At 35.7% G+C, this 24,276-nt stretch overlaps 1 protein-coding gene and 1 non-coding gene across 2 annotated transcripts in view; one reads left to right on the forward strand and one right to left on the reverse strand.

Moving 5' to 3' along the window:
• SLC44A5 (solute carrier family 44 member 5) overlaps positions 1-24,276 on the reverse strand; it is a 352,752-nt gene that overhangs the window by 292,149 nt on the left and 36,327 nt on the right. The window lies entirely within an intron of this gene.
• On the forward strand, positions 16,164-16,235 carry TRNAE-UUC (transfer RNA glutamic acid (anticodon UUC)). Its single transcript has one exon. It is a non-coding gene; the product is annotated as a tRNA-Glu (tRNA).

A 24,276-nucleotide genomic window follows, 5' to 3' on the forward strand; every position in this document is an offset into this window, starting at 1 on the left:
CATTTAGCAAAATTAAGATGTTAATACAAATAAATCCTCAGTGGCTTTAAGAATTACTATAAAGACTCCCTTTCAATTGCAGAAATGAGTAAGAAGTGACTTGCAGCACTCCCATTTAAGCTAAAGCCTAAAGTGTGGATAAACTGTCAGCTTGAAAATCCCATTTAAACGTCTACTGGCTTTGTTGCTCACATGTGCACTTGGAAACAAAATTTACAAGTTTCAGATTAAGTTTATTATTCATCTCTGAGGCAATTTTTGGTGCTAAATCATTTCCCCAAGTCTCATCATCGTTATCTCTCTAGCACTGGTGTTCCTCTTTCTTGTCCCTGAAGCCGTACATTGCCCTGGAGCTACATGCATTAAAATGCTGGTGTTCCCCTCTCTGACCCCTCCCACAGTCATGGGAGCCAATGGCACATTCTGAAAAGTAGCACTAGCCATTATCTTGCCTCAGGCACTAGCACCAGGCCCAACCAGAGTCTAGGTCAGCCTTGAAGAAGGCACTCCAAAGAATAACAGCCATCACTCTCCCTGCCACTGTCCTGATGTCCTGCACTGGTGGCTGCCAAAACTGAAATGCCTTAACCCCTGACAAACTCAAGAGCTCCTATTCACATTACTATTGTATGCATCAGTTTGACAAGACATGAAAGTCCTAAACTTTATTTCGGATTGCTATTTCAGTCACATAATCAACCTTACCCACATGCCAAAATTTAGGTTGTAACTTATATGTGATGAAAACCACAGTGCCCATACACAGATATTTGCTTACTGTTTTTGTTCTGTCCATCTGTCAATTCTATATAAGTAATTCCTGGTCACTGTTCTCAATGTGATTCCCTTATTATGACACCTAGCACAACTTCACAGGTAATTTTATGTTTACTGAATATTTTCTATTGATAATGGTAGCACTGGTGATGCTGCAGCTTCCGTGTTCTACTCTAACAAGTATACAAGTGTTGTCCTACGGATGGGCACGTTTTTGCCAAGATCTATACTCTTTTCTATGATTTTTCTAATCAGCATAGTTTTTCATCTGTTGCACATGTAAAAACTGCAAAAAAATTGATTAAAAAAATGTAAAGTGGACTTCCTTGGTGGCGCAGTGGTTAAGAATCTGCCTGCCAATGCAGTGGATACGGGTTCGATCCCTGGTCCGGGAAGATCCCACGTGCCGCGGAGCAACTAAGCCCGCGTGCCACAACTACTGTGCCTGCGCTCTAGAGCCCGTGTGCCACCACTACTGAGCCCCCGTGCCACAACTACTGAAGCCCATGTGCCTAGAGCCCATGCTCCTCAACAAGAGAAGCCATCGCAATGAGAAGCCCACACACCACAACGAAGAGTAGCCCCCGCTCGCCGCAACTACAGAAAGCCCGCGCACAGCAACGAAGGCCCAATGCAGCCAAAAATAATAAATTAATAAATTTTTTAAAAAAAAGAAAAGTAAGTGTCCTTACAAAGTGAGTTGAGTAATGACTCATGCCCAAGGAGTCTAACTTAAAAATGACAAAGAGAAAGTCATTCATTAATTTAAGGTCGGAGGCCTGCAAGCTACTTGACTTTAAATGAAGGCCAAGAGAAGCATCCATTAGTAGAAGTTTTCAAAGTAGATATTACCTGTGAAAGAAATGGTTTTTTCCTGATGGTGAAAGTTGTGATATCTCTTCTAGGTTATCTAATAGCCAATATTCAGGAAAGAGAGATAAATATCAAATGAGCAACAGGGAAAAGAGCTGGGTACCACTCATCCTACGAGTGCATCACAGTTCCACAACTCTAGAAGGATGCCAGTTATGTGGTTTTGAGAAACTGTCTTCCCTTAAAGCATTGTTAGACATGGTAGCAATGCCCTGCTCTCTGTTCACATAAGCCAATCTAAACTACAATGGAGCTGAGGTATAATATGACCCTAGTAATTCTATTTCAAATATACTTAAACATTTGTAACATACTCCTGAATTTCAATTTGTGAATAAAATAAAAACCACTGTTTATTCAACATATCCATACTACTCCTCAGACATTGGGTCAATCTGATCCTTACCTTGGTCTACGAGGTGATTATTGTTATTCTCTTTCACAAAGGAGCACACAGGCCTAAACAACTGAAGTAATCTGCCCCAGGCATGAGAATGTTAATAATACTGTATATTTGCATAAAAGAAAATGTCTTTTAAATCTGTCATTCCCCAGTCTTCATACTTGAGGAACAACTGCAATCCACACTCAGAGGGCAGAGGCTCTGGACACAGATTCCCCTGTAACACATTCATTGGAGCAGAGGTCCCTGTCAGTGATGATCAGCATACTGCAATGTGCTTGCAGCCTTCAGGAGCCTATGCAGATTTAGACACATTCTTGGGCCCTTTCTAAAGTCTTGTTAGACCTTTAGATCCTATTTTTAATAACCCTTATAATCTTTTTAAAATACTCAGCCAAAGATCAAAGCTGCTGCTCAGCTTTAAGCTACACACTCTTGTCATCTTCCATTTTAATTTGTACTTATGCAACATTTACTGTTTTTTTCATAGCAAGGAATAGATTTTCCTTCATGAAGGAATAAAATTTGCCCTTAAGGAAAATAGTATTCATTTTCAGTAAACATTTACTACGTAACTACCTTTTTTTTAAAAGGCTATTAACGCATATATGTGGAATCTAGAAAAATGGTACAGATGACCGGTTTGCAAGGCAGAAATAGAGACACAGATGTAGAGAACAAACGTATGGACACCAAGGGGGAAAAGCGGCGGGGATGGGGGGGGCGGTGTGATGAATTGGGAGATTGGGATTGACATATATACACTAATATGTATAAAATAGATAACTAATAAGAACCTGCTGTGTAAAAAAATAAAATAAAATTCAAAAGAATTAAAAATTAAAAAACGTAAGTTAAAGGCTAACACTGAAGAAAGTAAAAAGGTGGATAAGACCTGATCTTTCCCTGCCAGGGGCTTAAAATCTAATTATGAAGACAGCAGGAATCAGGGTCAGAATTTAAAGTGGAGCCTCTAGGTCCTTTTCGAAGGAGAAAAATGAGAAAGGGGGCTGAAAATAATAATCCTTTAAGAAAAATGTGAAGGTTCTGATGCTAGCAATAACTCTTTTTATTTTATTTTATTTTTTATTTATCTTTTTTTTTTTTAGCAATAACTCTTAAGGTGGAGGGGGCAATGCAGGAGAAAGGGAGCAGTTTCAGAATTGACTTGAGTATGCATGGTGATGTGCTTTTACAAACCACATAGCCCCTGCTCACCACACCTTCCCCAGAATCGCTGCTATAGGGAGCCCCCAGGCAAAGAAGGGAGGTTGCCATGCATCTCAGAGGTCTTGAGATAGGAAAAGACTGAGAAACACAATGTCTAATATACTGCAGTTTTTCAGGTATGGCTCCTAGTGACACCATAGTATATATTCATTTTTCTATTTGTCCTTATTTAATATTGAACAAGTAATATTTTACACAAAAGTCTACATCAAGAAGGACTTAATTCGAGTAGATGATTACCTTCGTCACTCATTAAGATAAGAGGCTGTCTCTTCAGAAGACCTGAACCACTGCAAAGTTGAGCTGCTTAGAAAGGAGTCTGTGATAAAAACAAGTATGAAGATAGTTATTTAAAGGAAACAATTTTAACTTATTAAAAACAAACCTTTGGGGAATACTCCCACAATCTACTATGATTTACGCTCCCTAGAAACCCAGAGAATTAGCTTAATTCTCTTCTAACATAAAATACTGCAGGTATCTACTCTCTTTTGAGACAACTTCCTGTTCTTCTTTACTACTAAAATAAAAATCTCAGTGCCACAGTCTCCTAAATCTATCTCTGTCCTTATTTTTATTATCTACTCTCACACTTCACATCCACCTGTAAAATGCATCCTTACACAGTTGATATCTCTGTATTATCCTCCACCCATATGGACCCTTTTTCAGCACTCACATTCATGTTTTTATATTTAGCTGCCACACTGATCAACAAACTGATTGTGGTAGATGGTATATTTCTTTCAAGTTTAGCTTTTTTGTTGTTGTTGTAATTTTAGGGAGAGGAGTTGTGTATGTATGTGATGATGATGATATAACATATAACTTGTAAAAATTTGTTACAGAAAAGCATTTTTTAAATGAAAGGGAAAAACTACTTAATTTTACCACGTAGAAATTACTACTAAGATTTGGTTGTTTTTCCTATTGGTCCTTTTTCTATGTATGTTTTTTAACTTTTTATTTTGAAATAATTTTAGACTTAGAGAAGCTGCAAAAAATAGTACTGAGAGTTCCTGTATACTCTTCACCCAGTTTCTCCTACTGATAACATCCTCTATTACCATAGCATACTTATCAAAATCCTCCTCTATGTAAATTTTGACAAGGGGAAATCACACTTTTTGTTCACTGCTTCTTACATTTAACTTATAAGAAGCATAGGCATTTCTATTTAAAATTTTTCAAAACCAACATTTTAATGTCCAGGTAATATCATACTACATCAATGCATATTTTATTTAACTATTTCCACACTGTTGGGTAACTAGATTGCTTGCAATTTTTTTCTATTATTAAAAATTCTCATCAACCCAAGTTATACTTTTTAAAAATATCTACTAATTTTACAGGTCAAAAATGGTCTCTCATTATAAATTACTTTTTAAATTATTATGAAGGTGGACATTTTAAATGCTTACTAGTCATTTTTATTTCATCTTTTGTAAATTATTTATCAGGTTGTTTGCCCATGTACTTATGGGTGCCTGAATGTATTATTTACAGATTTGTGTAAAGCTTGCATATGAATATTAAGCTTTTGACTCAAAGACTGTAAATATTTTTCATTTTGATGATTGTGTTTTATTTGTTTTATTTTCATTTTGATAATCCAAAACACTTTTGCCAATTGAAAACAAAATATCTCTTTTATAGTAGTAATTTGTAATTAAAAGACATTTTTATTCTCAAACTGAGATCTACCAGCCACTAAGCATCTGAGATGTACCTGCTGAGAATTATGGGAATTTCTTTCCTTAAAAAAAAAAAGAGTCCATATATTATTCAAATTTGACAAAAGCTGCAAAAGTTACAAAGGCCAAATAGGAGGAATCCCAAGTTATTTTTAAAAATGCCACGTTATACAAAATAAGAACAGCTTATGAAAGGATCAGTTTGTATTGTATGTTCCCTAGTATTAATTATTTTATACTATTTTAATGTCTTATCAATATTCATAACTATAGCTAAACTAAAAACTAATTTTTTATTATTACAAACTGAAAATCAGAAAGCTATATTACACTTCAACAATACCAAATTGCTAAGAGTCCCCAAAACAATCCAAGCTTTCTTGCATCTCCTGCCTCTGCCCTTACTGCTCCCTTTGCCAGGAATCTCTACTGCTCCATCCCTCCACCCCTACCAAATGGAAAACTCCTGGGCCTCACTGTCACTCCCCTCAACCACACCAAACCCTCCTCTCCGATACCATCTTAATTATTGGGCCTGTTTTTCTATGTTTACTTTTACTATTTCATATTAAATTTATTTTTATAGCTGTCCCCCCTCCCCAACTGTCAATAACCTGAGAACAAGGGATTCAGTCATCACTGTAGCCCCAGTGCCTAGCAAAGTTTTTGACATATAATAGGAGCCCTTTTAATATTTATAAAATGAACTGAATTATCCACACAAGGTAACAATCTTCAGAGAGAGTTATAAGAAACTCGACCTTGGTTTCTGAATTATACTGATAAATAATACTGCAAGTTCATCTACCAACTCTGCTATCAGCTCTGCCTCATGGGGTCCACACTTTCAGTTTGGCACTGTCAAATGTTTTCTATTCAGTGACAGGGACTTAAGCAGAAAAGAACACCTTTCCTCTGGTAGATGATTAAAAATCACTCATTTTTTTCTTTAACGTTTTATGTTGAAATAATTTCAAACTTACAGAAGAGTCTGAAGAATAGAACAAAGAACCGTTGTATACCCTTCAACCAAATTCACCAACTCTTACCACTTGCCCATATTTCTCCTTTCTACCCACACACACAAACACATAAACATACCACAAAATATTTTTCCTGAACCATTTGAGAGTTATTTGCAGAATCATGCCTTTTTATCCCTAAGTACAAGGATATTCTTCATTTCCTAAGAACAAGGTTATTCTCTTATGTGACCACAGCACATTTATCAAATCCAGGAATATAACATTTATATAACACCTTTACCTAATTTATGGTCTTTATTTCTTTTTCTCCAATTGTCTCAATAATGTCCTTTACGGAATTTTTTTTTCTCTGATACAGATCAAAGATCACAAATCACATGTTTTTGGCATGTCTTGTCAGTCTCCTTTACTGGAAACAGTTCTTCACATTTTTTTCATGACATTGAAATTTTTCAAAAGTACCAAGGTAGTTATTTTGAAGAATGTCTTTTTGGGTCTGTCTGATGTTTCCACATGATTAGATTCGACTTATGCATTTTGGGCAGGAATACTACAGAAACGATTTTGTGACTTTCTCAGTGTATCACGTCAGGAATCAAATCTTAGTTTATCCCATCACTGGTGATGTTAACTTTGATCACTCAATAAAGTAGTGGCAGTCAAGTTTCCCCACTGTAAAGTTACCATTTCTCGCTTTGTAATTAATAAATAATCTCTAAGGAGATACTCTGGTAACACATAAATATCCCATTCCTCCTCAAACTTTTGGCAGCCATTGATTATTCTTCTGAATCCAGTTTCCACAGTGGTTGCAAAATGGTGATTTTCTACTTCCATTAGTCCTTCTACATTTGCTTACATAACCATTCTTTTCCTTAAATATCTTCTCCTTGATTCGTGTTTTTATTCCTTATAAGTCCAAATTCAAGACTTTTTCAAAAGTTATTTTTAGATCTATCTTTAAACGTTATCACATTTTTCTTTAACTTTACATTTTCAGTGTTACATGTTAAGAAGCCCAGAGCTGACATTTCATATTGCGCAACTTAACCATTTTTGTACTCCATAAAATTTGTTTAAAACTTCAAAGTCTTGCTTCAAACTTCTAATTGTAATCCAAGACTAGCTCTGTCTCATTACAGTGCTACCTAATCAGTCATGGAAAATGTCTAACACTTGTCTAAGAATCTTGTTAACACATCTCTGGTTTGTACAGACTAATTCTCATTTTTATCATGTTTCATTGCACAGTGAAGAATAAGATAGATTTAGTCTAATCCTGTAATTTAGGTACCAGTAACATTCTATTCTACTAGCTTAATTTTGTGTTCAGAAAGAATCAAAATGAAATCCTCAGAGAAAGGATTGATCTAATAACTTCAGTGAAAAAAATACTTTGGATGTTAACTTTCTAAAATTTAATGATTTTTTAAAACATAAGTGTTTACCATTAATCAACCACTATATTAAACAATAATTTAGGCAATTTTGCTACTAAATATTACTCAAATTCTTTATTTCTGAAGTTCTATCTCTAGTCAGTAGATTAAGGGCTACGGGTTCCAAAATATGCTGTTTTTCTGAGTCAAGCAGTCAAGTCTAGAAGTGCCACTCTGTCTGAAAGGACCCACAAGGACCCACAGACACATATAACACTTCTTATGTCCATGAAGACTGTTTACCAATGAAATCATCAAGAAAGAGCCAACATCAATTGTGTACAGTGAAATATCATTTGAAACTTGGAAACTGTGGCATGGAGGATCATAGATTTTCAGAGCTAGAAAGGACCTGGTCATTATCCAGGAGGCAAGGGAACATGATGTGATTTGGCCACAACCTATTCACATCAAGTAGATAAGGATGAAGTGTTAATTAAAAGTGTGAAAAGGAGATTGATGATCTGAAGAGCATAAGTCTATTAGTGTTTCTTTAACACAGTTTTGGGTTTGTCATCCCTGCCTAGTTCCTCATCTTTTGTGTCCTTCCTCTTCCAAAAGCTATGGCTGTAACCTCAGTCCCAGCCTGGTTTCTAGACGCAATCCTGATTTTAGAAAGGTTATATTTAAGAAAATTTAGCCAACTTCTCTAGAGCTGACATCAAATTAACCATGCTCTTTTTTTCCATAACTCTGACTTTATATGCAGAGGTTTTGCTCTGACTCCTTGACCAAATTCCCATCTTGAACCAATGACTGACTTGTTCTGTTGACCACTCACCTGCCTAGATTTTCAAATGTTAGCATAACTGAAGATTCCCCACCATCTTGCTCTTCCTTTTTGTTAGTATACCTCTGTAACCACATGTTGAATTACTCCATCTCACATCCAGCACCTGTGATCTTTCTCATTTATTTATTTATTCAACAAACACTTATGGAGTACCTCTTCTATGTCAAGTATGGTGCTAAGCACAGGTGCAGATAGTAATGATGAAAAAGGGTATACTTTAATTCCTGACCTTAAGGAACTTACATTCTTGTGAGGGTGACAGACAGTAGAAACAACCATGTAATTACAAGGTGGGAAAAGTATTAGGAAGGAAACAGGAAATAATGTAGCCAGGGAAAAACCTCTCAGGGAAGGTAACATTAAGGATGAAGATTTGAAGGATGAAATAAACTAGCCACGTGAAATAATGGAAAGAGCATTTCAGGCCAGAAAACAGCAGGTGTACATACTCTTAAAAAGGCTTGGGAAGTTGGAGGAACTAAATGGAGGCAAGTGTGGCTGGAACATATTGAGGGAAGAGGAAAGATGCTTAAATGAGAAAGGAGAGGCAGAGCATGCAAACCCTTATGGGGCAAAGGAAAGCATCTGGATTATAATATGATTGTAATGAGAAGCCACTGAAGGCTTTTAAATAGGGAAACCACATGATTTTCATTTTTAAAAGATTACACTAGTGAGTTGAAAACAGGTGTTAAAACAAAAACATGGGGTACATGTGTCCTTTTGAATTATGGTTTTTTCAGGGTATATGCCCAGGTGTGGGATTGCTGGGTCATATGGTAGTTCTATTTTTAGTTTTCTAAGGAACCTCCATACTGTTCTCCACAGTGGCTATATCAGTTTAGAGTCCCACCAACAGTGCAAGAGGGTTCCCTTTTCTCCACACCCTCTCCAGCATTTGTTGTTTGTATATTTTTTGATGATGGCCATTCTGACCAGTGTGAGATGATACCTGATTGTAGTTTTGATTTGCATTTCTCTAATAATTAGTGATGTTGAGCATCTTTTCATGTGCCTGTTGGCCATCTGTATGTCTTCTTTGGAGAGATGTCTATTTAGGTCTTCCGCCCATTTTTCAGTTGGGTTGTTTTGTTTTGTTTTTTTTGGTATTTATCTCCATGAGCTGTTTGTATATTTTGGAGATTAATCCTTTGTCAGTTGCTTCGTTTGCAAATATTTTCTCCCCTACTGAGGGTTGTCTTCTTGTTTTGTTTATGGTTTCCTTTGTTATGCAAAAGATTTTAAGTTTAATTACATCCCATTTGTTTATTTTTGTTTTTATTTCCATTTCTCTAGGAGGTGGGTCAAAAAAGATCTTGCTGTGGTTTATGTCAAAGAGTGTTTTTCCTATGTTTTCCTCTAAGAGTTTTATAGTGCCAGGACATGGAAACAAACTAAATGTCCAACAACAGATGAGTGGATAAAGAAGATGTGGTACATATATACAATGGAATATTACTCAGCCATAAAAAAGAACAAAATTGGGTCATTTGTAGAGATGTGGATGGACCTAGAGTCTGTCATACAGACTGAAATAAGTCAGAAAGAGAAAAACAAATATCCTATATTAACGTGTATATGTGAATCTAGAAAAATGGTACAGATGAACCTATTTCCAGGGCAGGAATAGAGACACAGACATAGAGAATGGATATGGGGACACAGAGGGCGAAGGGGAGGGTGGGATGAATTGGGAGATTAGGATTGACATATATACACCACCATGTGTAAAATAGATGGCTAGTGGGAACCTGCTATAAAGCACAGGAAGCTCAGCTCAGTGCTCTGTGATGACCTAGATGGGTGGGATGAGGGGTGGGGGAAGGTCCAAGAGGGAGGGGATATATGTATACATATAGCTGATTCGCTTCACTGTACAGCAGAAACTAACACAACACTGTAAAGCAATTATACTCCAATAAAAAAATAAATAAAAATTTTAAAAATCAGAAACAAAACAAAAACATGTCCACAGCAGCATTATTCATAATAGCCAAAAGGTGGAAACAACCCAAATGTCTATCAACTGATGATGGATAAACAAAATGTGATATATCAATATAATAAAATATTATTCAGCCATAAAAAGGAATTAAGTACTGATACATGTTCCATCATGGATGAACCTTGAACACATTATTTCTCATGAAAGAAGTCAGACACAAAAGGCCACAAATGTATGATTGCATTGACATGAAATGTCCAGAACAGGCAAATTCATGAAGGCAGAAAGTAGATCAGTGGTTTCCAAGGGAAGAAGAATGGAAAGTGCTTAACAGATGAGGGGTTCTTTTTGAAAATGTCCTAGAATTAGATAGTAGTGATGGTTGCACAACATTGTGAATGTACTAAAAGCTACTCAATTGTACACTTTTTAAATGACTACAATGACTAATTTTATGTTACATGAATTACACCTCAATAAAGAAAAATACCACTCTTTGGACAGTGATTGGTTTGCAGGGGAGGGGGGCTAGCGGCTGCAGGAGGTGGTCCATAACTGGGCTAGAGTGGTGACTGCAGAGGTGGAGAAAAGGGGGAAGATCCACCATGTATTTTGGAGGTAAAATTTACTGGATTTTCTGATGTCAGGAACTGAGAGTGGAGGGAGTGAAGCAGGGAAGGAAGGAAGGATAGAAGTAGGGAGAGAGAGAAGGAAGGAAGGAGGGAGGGAGAGAAGGAGGGATCTAGTACCCAGAGGCTTCAGACCTGGAGGACGAATGTGTTTTAAGAAGAAATGAAGAGTTCAACTTTGCACACAGTAACCTTGAGATGCCCCCAATCCAGTTTGGACTATCCTATGTTAAGATTCCACTTTCCAGTATATTTCTTTAACTTTTCTAAACTTCAGTTTTCTCATCTATAAAATAGGAATATTAACAGCGTTTATCAGAGATGGTTGCTGTGCGAATTAAGTTAGGTAACTGATGTAAAGTTCTTAGCACAATTTCTAACACATAATAAATCTTGAGTCACTGTTAGAGATGATTATTGTCATAATCTCTAACCCGATTACTATATTTATTCCATAAACTGCCTCTCTGTTCCTTCTTCTAGCATCTGCAGATGCTTGGCCCAAACTAGAGGGCTTGTTTTGAACAAAGTCTCAGATTCTCCCAATCTACTCTCTCTTACTGCAGCTGAGTCTACAACTGGCCATGATCTTAAACAATATTGACAAAGGGACCTGACTCGGTAATAATAGTATTCAGATCCCTTAGCCAGGCAGATATATTCCTATGTGGGGAAGGCACACTGGGCTCCAGTAACTGCATGACACTCTCCTTATTAAGGGCATTCAACTCACTTTCTTCTAATTTTATACTTCCTTGGCATTCTCCTGTCCTTTATTTCCCAAGCGTCCTTCTCCTCAGGGAAGAAAATGTTCTGACAAGCTGACATGAATATTTGGTCTACTTGGCAGTTAATTTCCTCATAGAGACTTGTAAATTGATGCTCTGATTTATAACCAGACTCTTATGAGTTTGGTTAGAAGGGACCAATTTGCCTGGGCCCGTTAACCTCTGGTTGACCACATAATAGTCCAGTTACTGAACCAAGAGTTGTGTGTCAGACTCTGGACAATGACAACCGTTAAGGAATGACACACACACTCTGACACTAAGCTGAAACAGCCATTCAGACTTAACAATACAATATTTTACAGAGTAGTTGTGAATATTAAATGAGTTAATATACATTAAAGTGCCTAGCATATATTAGATTCTCATTAGATTCTCAATAAACATTAGTTTATTTTTCAACTCTTTAAGCCATATGCAACTCAACAGGGGAAAAGCCTCAAGTTTGAAAAATTTCCAGATGAACTGAAATGATCCTAAATATTTTCCCCCACTCCATCCTAATCTATCCCTAACCCTCCCTCTTCTAAAGAGTATCCTTTTTAATGGTTTCTCATTTGTGCAATGGCGTTTTACCATTGGCTATCTTTGTAGTTTATCATTCAGTAATGCTTAGAAGATTAATGCAAATCAAAATGATATCTAAAAATAACCTTATATATTCTGAGGAATAATTTACAAGCTCTGATCTTGGGCAAGCCACAACCTTTCTCCATGTCTGTGTCTCATTAGTCAGTAACTATGCCTTACCAGCTCATCCTATAACATCTCATGGTGTTCCTTCCATCTCTAAAATCTACTAACTATATTCACCACTGAATCCTAGCACTCAGCACAAAGTATGTGTTATTGACATGTATGTTGAATGACTGGATAGATGTATTTTAAGACTATATTTTTCTCACAACTCTCATAAACAAGCCCAATTTTTACAATAAAGAAAATGGAAATCAGTCACTAACTTGCTATCCATAAAAGTTTAAAGTTCTTATTTAAAGAAATATGATTGAAAAAAATTCATTGACTGATGGTAAAGGACAGATTCGCACGTAGGCTTTTTTAAATGCCAATCTTAACACCATTATAATGGGTGGTTGAGTGAGTAGGTGAATTGATGGACCAATTGATAAAATACCTTATTCATACAAAAATATACCCTGATCAATTTTTTAAGAGCATAAATTTCCAGGGAAGTTGTTGTTGTTGTTGTTTTTCATTGTTTTCCCCACCTCTGAATGCTCAGAAAACCTTGTTCATAATAACTAATTCAAGAAGTCTATCCCTCTGGAGTTTTTGTCATGTTTAAGAAATCACGACAAAAAAAAAAAAAAAGAAAAAGAAATGACGACACCCTTCAATACTGACTATCATCACAGTACATAAGAGGAGCTTCCATTCGCAGCTCTTTGATTCCGTAGTGGCATATTTATTTTCTAGATGTTATCTTTAGTTTTTTATCTCACCCGTTCCACATTGATGACCATAAAATAATTGTAAATAACTTTCCCACCCCTTTCACCTTTATTAATAAACAATTTCAAAAACGTGGTGGGGGGCTTCCCTGGTGGCGCAGTGGTTGAGAATCTGCCTGCCAATGCAGGGGACACGGGTTCGAGCCCTGGTCTGGGAGGATCCCACATGCCGTGGACCAACTGGGCCCGTGAGCCACAATTACTGAGCCTGCGCGTCTGGAGCCTGTGCTCCGCAACAAGAGAGGCCGCGACAGTGAGAGGCCCGCGCACCGCGATGAAGAGTGGCCCCCGCTTGCCACAACTGGAGAAAGCCCTCGCACAGAAACGAAGACCCAACACAGCCATAAATAAATAAAAATTAAAAACAAAACAAAAAAAAATGTGGGGGATTTTTAAAAATTCAATTTCAATTTATTACTGATGACATAAAGCAGAAGCCTGGACAACCATCTGAAAATTAATATACAAAGTTAAGAATAGAAAAACTTGAGCTTACAGAAAAAGTTTTATTGCCTTTTCTAATAAACCTCATGCTTCCATAAAAAGTATTAGTACTATATTTGTTTTGTTTCTTCTTTTATCCATAATCACTGTAGACTAAATGAAATTATTTATATTTTATACACTTTAGTTTCCCTCAATTAAATTTAGTTCAGTTTAATAGATATTATTGACTACCTGCTGGGAGCCAGCCACTATACCAGGTTCTTAGGAGTCAAAGATTAATAAGACATATATTCTAACTCTCATGAAGTTCATAGCTTAATTGGTATATTGTTTTTTGTTTTACAAAACCTCTGGCTTCATTCTCATTCCAATCAGAATTGCTCTACTTTTACCAGTTGTATATTTTTGGGCTTAATATATTACTGCTTTAAGAGGTTTGAAAAATCACTGGTCTGGAGGAAGCAACACATTTAAAGACAATGTTATACAGGTAATAGTTGTATTTTCTCAGCCTGGTTTCCTCAGAACACAGAGCCTAAGACAAAGAAGTATGATTCGGGGAACAAGATTTAGAGAAGATGGAGCAAAGGCGGGAAGGAAGGAAAGTCAAAAAAAGATTTGTTATTGAATTGACTGGCTACCCATACAGATGGTTTGATACTCAGCCTTATAGGACACCTAATAACCTCCCAGGGAAAGAAAGCAGGAAGCATTTACTCATCTCTCTGCTCTTCATTGGTCAAGGGTGTCCCCCAGGGCAATAACTCCCCATCATTCCTTGTGCTGCACATGCTTGAGTGCTGGGCAAAATCCCAGGGGTGCCCCATGCTATTTCACCATCAAATAAAGAATCCATGAAGGTTAGAGTGGGGGAGTGAGAGGTTAAACTGAGGCAGGGCACTGTCAAGTTGTATCTGCAGGAAGATGGACAGCATCTTCACAGAAATGGTCAATGCAGTTGTAGCTGGAATAAGAGGTATGGCCAAGTAAATTTGAAATGGTGCAAGAAGCATCTAATACAAGTATACAGAAGGCACAGAAGCAGAACAGAGTAGAGAATAATTAATTCTGTCTGGAGGGAGAGGAGTCAGGAAAAGTTTCACAGACATATAATCCCTCAGAAAAAAATTTTAAATGCCAAAAGAGAATGGGTATTCCAGACAGAGGAACAATTTATATAAGACACAGAGGTTTGAAACAGCCAGATGTATTTGAAGAATTGTAAGAAAATCAGTATTCCTGGAATTGAAGCAGTAGTAGATAAAGTTAGAGATGTGGACAAGACTCAAAACATAATGAATTTGATAAGCCATGTTAGGAGTTAACTTAGTACCAGAAAAAAAAGGAAAGTCATTTGAGTGATTTTAAATGAAAAAGTGAATTTGAGAAAAGGTGTAAATGGAATAATACTGATTAACATTATTATATTTGTGAAATGAGAAGTGGGATGTTTGTAAAGGATGTAGGAAACACGAAAAGGTAGAGTGTCACTTTTACATAGACTATGCTATGTTAGGACATATATTGTAAGCCCTAGAACAACCACTAAAAAGAATAATAAAGGGTATAGCTAAGGAGTCAACAGAGGAAATAAAATGAAACACACATGCAAAAAAAAATTCAATAAACCTAAAAGAAGTCAACAAATGAGCAACAGATGAAAAAGTAGAGGTGACAAAATGGGAAAAAAAAAAGTAGATGGTACACTTAAACCCAGATATTTCAATGATTATACTAAATGTAAATGGATTAAACACCCTCAATTAAAAGGACAGATCAATGCAATATGGTTGAACCTTACAGATATTATGCAAATTGAAAAGAAATTGGAAATAAAAAAGAGTACATACTGAATAATTTAATTTATATGAAATTTTAAGTCAGACAAAACCACTTTATATTGATAGAAATCAGATCAGTAATTGCCTGGGACAGAGGGTTGCAAGAGACTGACAGTTTGAAACTGTCAAGGTACAAGAGTGAACTTTGGTGAGAGATTAAAATGTTCTATATCTTAATTGGTTTGATGGTTTATACAGCCCTATACACTTTTCAAAGTCATTGATCTAGCTACTTAGAATGTGTGAGTTTTATAGTATCTGGTCTTACATTTAGGTCTTTAATCCATTTTGAGTTTATTTTTGTAGATGGTGCTACAGAATGTTCTAATTTCATTCTTTTACACATAGCTATCCAGTTTTCCCAGCACCACTTACTGAAGAGACTATCTTTTCCCCATTGTATATTCTTGCCTCCTTTATTGTAGATTAATTGACCATAAATGTGTGGGTTTATTCCTGGGCTCTCTATCCTGTTCCATTGATCTATGTATCTGTTTTTGTGCCAGTACTATACTGTTTTGATTACTGTAGCTTTGTAGTATAAAACTCCTAGAGGAAAACATAGGCAGAATGCTCTTTGACATAAATTGCAGCAATATTTTAAGGATCCATCTCCTAAAGTAAAGGAAATAAAAGGAAAAAATAAACAAATGGTACCTAATTAAACAAATGCCTTTACACAGCAAAGGAAACCATAAACAAAACAAAAAGACAACCTACTAAATGGGAGAAAATATTTGCAAATGATACGACCAATAAGGGATTAATATTCAACATACATAAACAGTTCATACAACTGAACATAAAAAAAAAAAAAAACCAATTAAAATATGGGCAGGGAATTCCCTGGTGGTCCAGTGGTTAGGACTCGGCACTTTCACTGCCAGGGCCCAGGTTCAATCCCTGGTCAGGGAACAAAGATTCCCACAAGCCATGCCACATGGCAAAAAAAAAAAAAAAAGGGACAGAAGAACTGAATAAACATTTTTCCAAAGAGGAAAGCAGATGGCCAACAGGCACATGAAAAGATGCTCAACATTGATAATCATCAGGGAAATGCAAATCAAAATCACAGTGAGATATCACCTCACACCTGTCAGAATGGCTATCATCAAAAAGAACACAAATAACAAACACTGGCAAGGATGTGGAGAAAAGGGAACCTTCGTATACTGATGGTGGGAATGTAAATTGGTGCAGTCACTGTGGAAAACAGTATGGAGGTTTCTCAGAAAACTAAAAATAGAACTACCACATGACCCAGCAATTCCACTCCTGGTATATATCTGAGAAAAACAAAAACACTAATTTGAAATGATACATGCACCCCAATGTTCACAGCAGCATTATTTACAATCACCAAGATAAGGAAGCAACCTAAGTGTCCATCAACAGATGAATGGATAAAGAGGATGTGGCATGCATATATATATATTTATTTATATTTATATATATATATATTTATACATATGTATATATATATTTATACACACACTATACATATATGTGTGTATATATATACATACACACACACATATCATACATACACGATGGAGTACTACTCAGCCATAAAAAAGAATGAAATTTTGCCATTTGCAGCAACACAAGTGGACTTGGAGGGCACGATGCTAAATGAAATAAGTCAGACACAGAAAGACAAATACTCTATGATATCACTTATTTGTGGAATCTAAAAAATACAACAAACTAGTCACCATAAGAAAAAGAAGCAGACTCACAGACAGAGAACAAACTAGTGGTTACCGGTGGCGGGGGTGGGGTGGGGGGCAGCACAGGGGTGATGGAATGGGAGGTACAAACTACTGTGTGTAAGATAGGCTACAAGGATGTATTACACCACACAGGGAATATAGCCAATATAGGTAGATATGGAGTATAATCTTTAGAAATTGTATTAAAATTTTTTAATTTAGAAAAAAAAGCATGTGTGACTTTTATTGTGTATGAATTATACCTAAACAAAGTAGATTTTCAAAAAAAAGCAAACAAACATCTCTCAAGCTTCTGATTTGAATGAATCAATAAGTGGTGATGATGGAGACAGTACAGGATCAAGAAAAAGTTTTGGCTTCACCTAAGAGGGTTGTTTACATGGAGTACCAATTCGAAACTACAGCACTATGCTAGGGGCTGGGAGAGCAAGGATGAAAAAGATACAGTTCCGCTATCTTGAAGGGTCAGGATAGTCTAATGGAGGATGTATGAAAACAACCTAGTTTAACCTACTATGAGAAATGTTCCATTAGAGTTATGAACAAAGTGTTCTGGGAGAGAGATACTTATAATAATTAAAAATACTCAAAATAATTAAAAATTATTAAAATAATTAATTAAATTTAAATAATTAAATTAAAATAATTAAAAATACTCAAAATTCCTCATCAATTGGTAAAAACAAATGTTTGTATATCCATACCATAGAATACTATTTCAACAAGAAAAAGAACCAAACTACTGAACATGTAAAAACATAGATGAATCTCCAAATAATTATGTTGCGTGAAAGAAGCCAGACTCATCCCCCTCAGAAAAACATCCTGAGGAACATGGACTTGATAGAGAATGGAATACAGGAAGAATGTAGGTATTTGGTAAGAGACACGTTAGTTTCTTATACTTCGAGAGAGCAAGCATAATTAAGGAAAAAGCTTTTCTGCTTTTCCTTAAAGTGGAAGGAATATGTGGAAGGGAGGAGTGGGACATGGTGACCTATAGCTTAACTTAGCATTTTTTCTATCTAATCATCAGCTTTACCTCTTGTAGTGCCCTGTGATTTAGCACCAGTTTCTGAATATCTCATATCTAGAAAGTTCTCTGGTGTTCTGTCAAGACAATTTTCACATTTGACAAGTATTACCTGAGTGTGAAGAAGAGGCAAGATAGGCAGAATATCATCTCTAGGAAAATAAAATTTTAAAACAAGGAAAGAAAAAGGACATGGTTCACATTTATGAGGCTTAAATGTTTCCACAATGACTAAAATCCAAACCACACTATTCATAACTTCCAGCTATGAGATCAAGCCCATACACATTATGTACATAGTATGTGTAAGTATCCTGGTCAATTGGACTGGATGTCATTCACTTGCTCAAGAATTCAGTAGTTGTGAAAAAGCATTTTTTCAAGTATTAAATATGAGTATTAATTTTTATTTATGAATATATTAATATATAATTTGTGGTCAGTGAGTCAAACATTAAGAATCTACTTTTTCAGTCTAAATTATTAAAGCTTCATTATATATTAGCTCACTCCAAAAACATATAAATTCAGCAGCCATCTACTGAGCACCTATGAACCATGCATTGTGCTAGGTTCAGAAGTAAAATAAAGCATAGCCTCTGCCCTCAAAAAAAAAAAATCTAATGATGACAGTTTGATAAGTGCTATGGTAAATGTATATAATTGGCACCACAAATGTCCTTCCAATTCTGATTTCTGTTTCCTTCACATTTTTCATTTTTATCACTTCTTTAGAAGTAACAGCAAGATAGTTGAGCAAGATGTTCAAGTAATAGCAAGAGCACTGTAGAATTTACGCCTGAGAGGTTTTAGAAACATACTATCTAAAATTTTTATCACTTGATAAAATGTAATGCAAATTTTCAAATTACTTTACCAAAGATTAAGTGTGTTGCTTATGCAGACATATCAGTTATTTTCTGTTGCAGATTTCAGACGGCTGCCTAGAAATTAACACAGATATTGCATTGTACTAAAACCAACAGAAGTGGGTATCCAAAATAAGCACAATTCACTGCGCTCTGTCATCTATGAGCACGAAGGTTGCACACTGTTGATTTGCTGTTCCACTCAGAGAAAAGGAAACACTCAAATATAAATAGTGCCTTAATAATGTTGGTTAGCTGCATTTTAAAAAGAAAAAATTTAAAGATCATATTCAGAGAATCCCGAAGCTTTCATATAGAACTACAGGACATGAACTGTGTATGCTTTTCTTCTATCATCAATGATTTTACGGTATTTTGATGTAGGCCCTGAGACCTCAATATTGAGGCACTGTCATAAAACCAACACTGCCTAATCATGAATGTGTAAAAAACACATTCATGTGGAATCAGACTCAACCAAAGAGAAGGAAAGTGCAGAGTGATCTCAGTCACACATTTCCTCCCAAAATCAACATAAGATAATAGGTTATCGTTATTATTATTAAACAAAACTCAGATAATCTCAATGATAGCGACTGAAGAATTCCCAAAGGTATCAGGGAGTCAGTGTACAAACACCAGTGCTTACTGACCATGTGCCACTTTTCAGGCACTGTGGTAGATGTGCAGACATTTACTTGCTCACAAGAAGTCTATTATCAATTGATAAGAAAAGTCTTACAAGCACAAAACCACGAAAAATCAGAGTGCTCTTAAAGTGTTAAATTGAACTGTACAGAAACTGTATTAAATAACCAGTTCTTAATAAGTAATCACTGTCTGGCTCAAACAAGTGTAAGAGGAAATCACGAAGAGCAGTCGGGCAAAAGAAAGCAGAACTGAAATAGGGTTTTAAATGATGGACAGAATATGAATAAGAAAAGCAGAGTCTAAATACTAGGAATCACACAAGCAAAAGCACAGTCTAAATACTAGGAATCACACAGGCAAAAGCACAGAGCTAGAAACACACACAGGTTGTAGGAGTTGGCTGGGTCACAAAAAGGACAGCTCTGGTTTTCATGGTCAGTTAGCATCAAGCACTGGGTATGAAAATGTTGGACAATTAAGTTAGAGGTACTGAGTACTATTTGGAGAAGTTTGAATCTAATCTAGTGGACAGTAGGGAATTACTGGATGTAGTAAAGAAGAAATGAGCAGTCAATACACGGATGAAGACACCTAGAATAATAATAAATGGTGTATAATAATAAATAATAATAAGCCTCAAGTTTGAGGGGAAAGATACTAAAGCCTTGATGGACGTGAGAGAGTGGCCAAGATGTCAGTGAATTACGGTAAAGAGAAGGGATAGGAATGATTTCCAGATAGCAGGCAACTCACATGAGATTTGGGGGATCTATGATACACAGAGCACGAGAGAATGAGCAGCACCCACTCCAGGAGGCTCCACGGGAAAGGGTTCTTTGGAAGAATCAGGTTTCTGAAACAGCAGGGAAATGGTAGAGGAAACATCACAGGAGTGAGGAACTAGAAGAGTTGGTGGGAGGTGAAGTGGGATCTTATGAAAACTAAATGAAGTAATTTGTGACACATAGATGATTGAATGGCACATCCAGGGCCAGTGTTAAACCTCACCCTCACACCCTTCCAGAGAAGTTCTCATTTTTTAAAAACCAAAAAACTCTTTATGAGTTTAAGTGGTGGGTGGGAAGAAGAGGAAGGAAATCTTCCTTGTCTTTCTAAAAAATACTACCGCATTGCATTTCCATCCATACTTCTGAGTGGCTTGATCAGGGTCCTTAAAATCACAGTAGTTTCATGAACATTCATCCCTTTACCACAAAACATCCTCTCAAATATAATGAAATTATTCATGATGGTTTATGATGTAACTTCAGAAAAGTTGCCAATCCCTGGACTCACAGAATGGGAGAAAATATTTGCAGACCATGTATCTGATAAAGGACTTGTATCTAGAATATATAAAGAATTTTACAACTCTACAGTGAAAAGACATATAGCCCAATTAAAAAATGGACAAAGAGATCTGAAGAGATATTTCTCTAAATAAGATACATATGACCAATAAGCACATTAAAAGATGTTTGACACCATTAGTCATCAGGGAAATGCAAATCAAAACCATAATGAGATACCACTTCAAGTCCATAGGGATAGCTATAATAAAAAGACAATAACAAGTGTTGGTGATAATATGGAAAAATTAGAACGCTTATAAATTGCTGATAGGAATGTAAAATGGTACAGCCATTTTGGAAAACAGTTTGACAGTTCCTTAAGAAAGTAAATGCAGAGTTACCATATGACCCAGCAATTCCACTCCTAGGTATATTCCCAAGAAAAATAAAAATACAGTTCCACAGATAAACTTGTACACATATGTTTATAGAAGTATTATTCATAATAGTCAGAAAGTGGAAACTCAAATGTCCATCAACTGATGAATGGATAAACAAAATATGGCAAACTTTTCTAAACAATTGAATTTTATTTGGCCATAACAAGTCTGAATGAAATGTCCAGGATAGGCAAATCCATAGATATGGAAACTAAATACGTGGCTGCCTAGGATTTGAGGGGTTTGGATGAATGAGGAGTGACTGCTAATGGGACTGGAGTTTCTTTAATGGGGGACAAAATGTTCTAATGTTGGATTGTGATGATGGTTGCACATCCTGAGAATATACAAAATAAATCTGGACACCTTAAATGGGTAAATGGTCTGGTATGTGAATTAAATCTTGAAAAAGAATATTTCATAAGAAGTTTTAAAATTTTGGCAGGTTTATATTTTTCCCAACAAAGTTTTATCTATAGTGGATTGGGTCCTCTACCTTTCTGTGCCCCAAGACTGAGCAAAAGCCTTCAGGGAGGCAGTAACCTCAGTTTCTGCTCAGTTCCTCAGAACAAGCTAGTCCCTCAAAAAATATTTATTTATCACCTACTATGAATCACCTACTCTACTGACAAATGGGCTTACACCTTACTCAGATTTCTGACAGTTACATTTTAGATGTATGCTTTCAGTGACCAAAACCTAAACCAGGTTGATAATAAATTAGGTACTCAATCCAATTTAGCTACATCTAATGTAAAAATTCTAAGAGGGTTAAAAATCAGCCCTGATTAAAACTATTTTGCTCCAAGACTCCCATACATCTGTCCATGGGCTAATTCAACAATCTGCTAGCCATTTAGTTGTGGCTTCTGACAGCAAACAAGATGTCAGTGTCTATTTCCGTGGATCACTTTTACCTGAAATCTTTTCTATGCATGATCCAAATTTACTGGAATCATAATCTGCTCTCTGTAATATGTGAAAAAGTGAAGAGACCAATTATGCGTAATTAGTCATGGCGTCTCACTGTACTATCAGAGTTTGTTATTAGCAAATTCCTTGACAATAGAAAGGACAAGAATAGAAATATTTTATTACAATGAAGCTAGGCTAGGGTAATTTGTTCAAATTACTCTTACCCTAAAAATTACTCTTACCCTAAAAAAAATTACTCTTACCCTTCTTAATTTTTTCCTGATAGTAGTTAATGCAAATTGGTATACTTTACATGCATTTGTCATTTCTTTTTATTGTCCTTCTTCTCCCAGGGAATGTGGATGCTATGAGAACACTGACCTTGGTATTTTTCACTACATATCTCCAGCACCCATAACATCCAATACTGCAGGGCTTAATATTCCAATATTATAAATGATCAATAAATATTTAATGAATTTGTCACTTAGGAGGCATTGAGAGAGTCTTATAATCCTTGGCTGAATAAAATTAAAAACAGAAAATAAAATGCTTTAAATTTTAACTATCTTATATCACGAAATCCCTCCACTTTCCTGAGGTTCCCTGATCTACTGTAGGCAGAATAAGATCTGACATTTTCAACAAACACAGTGATCAAAAATGTTTAAGGTTATCATTTACTGTCATATTATGGTTATTTTAAATTTATTGATTATTTTTATAATTTACCATGAAGTGATAGCTATAATCCGATTTGCACTGGAATAAGGGAAATGCGAAAATTTTATTTGGAGATACAGGTTACATCTTATCAAGAGCCACGTTAATGTAATATTTTTCATTATAACAAATACAACTTTAGGATCTTTCAATAAAATTTTGATAAATACTCTCCTAGTAGATAGTCATGTTAGGTTCTAATATTTCCCATTTTTTATTATTAATGTTTTCTTTCTCCTTTGCCCCACCTCCATCATCACCCTTAAACATCTTTCTTAGAAATAATTCCAAAAATTATATCATTTTCACATAATTTTCTTTATTATTTTATGACAGTATTTGAAAGTAATTGCTAAGATAATACTGTAACTTTTATTTTTCTCATCCTTATGAAAATTTCCCTTAATCTTTACCTTCAGCCAGCTCAGAATCTGTATCCTCCTAATATCTCTTTCTCTATCAAATGAGTGACATCACCCACTTTTCTTAGCTAAGATTTTTTGCTCCTATGATTTCTTCTAGCTATCATGACACCACAGTAAGCCGCAATATGTGAAACAACGCAAGAAACAGCTCACAGGAAAACATGTGAAGTTTATCCAGATATATTTGTATATTATATTTCAAAAATTTTGTCTGCTTTGAGATTGTTTAGAGTTCCTTTCAACTACTGAAACTGCTATATGTTATTTTTTTCTCTTTGATAGACAATAATTAGATTCTATGGAATTTTAAATATAGATTACACATATATTAATATCATTAAGATAGTATAGTTTAACATAATACAGTTTTGTACAAGATCATTTCATAAAAGTATGAAAATATCATTATTCACAATAGCAAAACATGGAAGCAATCTAAGTGCTCATCGATGGACAAATAGATAAAGAAGATGTGGCAGGTACACACACATACACACACACACGAACATTACACAGCCATTAAAAAGAATGAAATCTTGCCATTTACGACGTGGATGGACCTAGAGGTATTATGTTAAGTGAAATAAGTCAGACAGAGAAACACAAATACCATATGATTTCATTCATATGTAGAATCTAAAAAACAAAAAATAAATATAATAAAACAGAAACAAAGTCATAGATACGGAGAACGAACAGGTGATTGCCAGAGGGGCAGAGGGTGGGAGAATGAGTGAAATAGATGCGGGAAATTAAGGGTATAAACTTCCAGTTACAAAATAAGTAAGTCAGGGGGATGAAATGTACAGTGTAGGGAATACAGTCAATAATAACATAATTAACAGGCTTCTCTGGTGGCGCAGTGGTTAAGAATC

The sequence above is a fragment of the Balaenoptera ricei genome, chromosome 1, assembly GCF_028023285.1.
Source record: "Balaenoptera ricei isolate mBalRic1 chromosome 1, mBalRic1.hap2, whole genome shotgun sequence".
NCBI classification, from domain to species: Eukaryota; Metazoa; Chordata; class Mammalia; order Artiodactyla; family Balaenopteridae; genus Balaenoptera; species Balaenoptera ricei.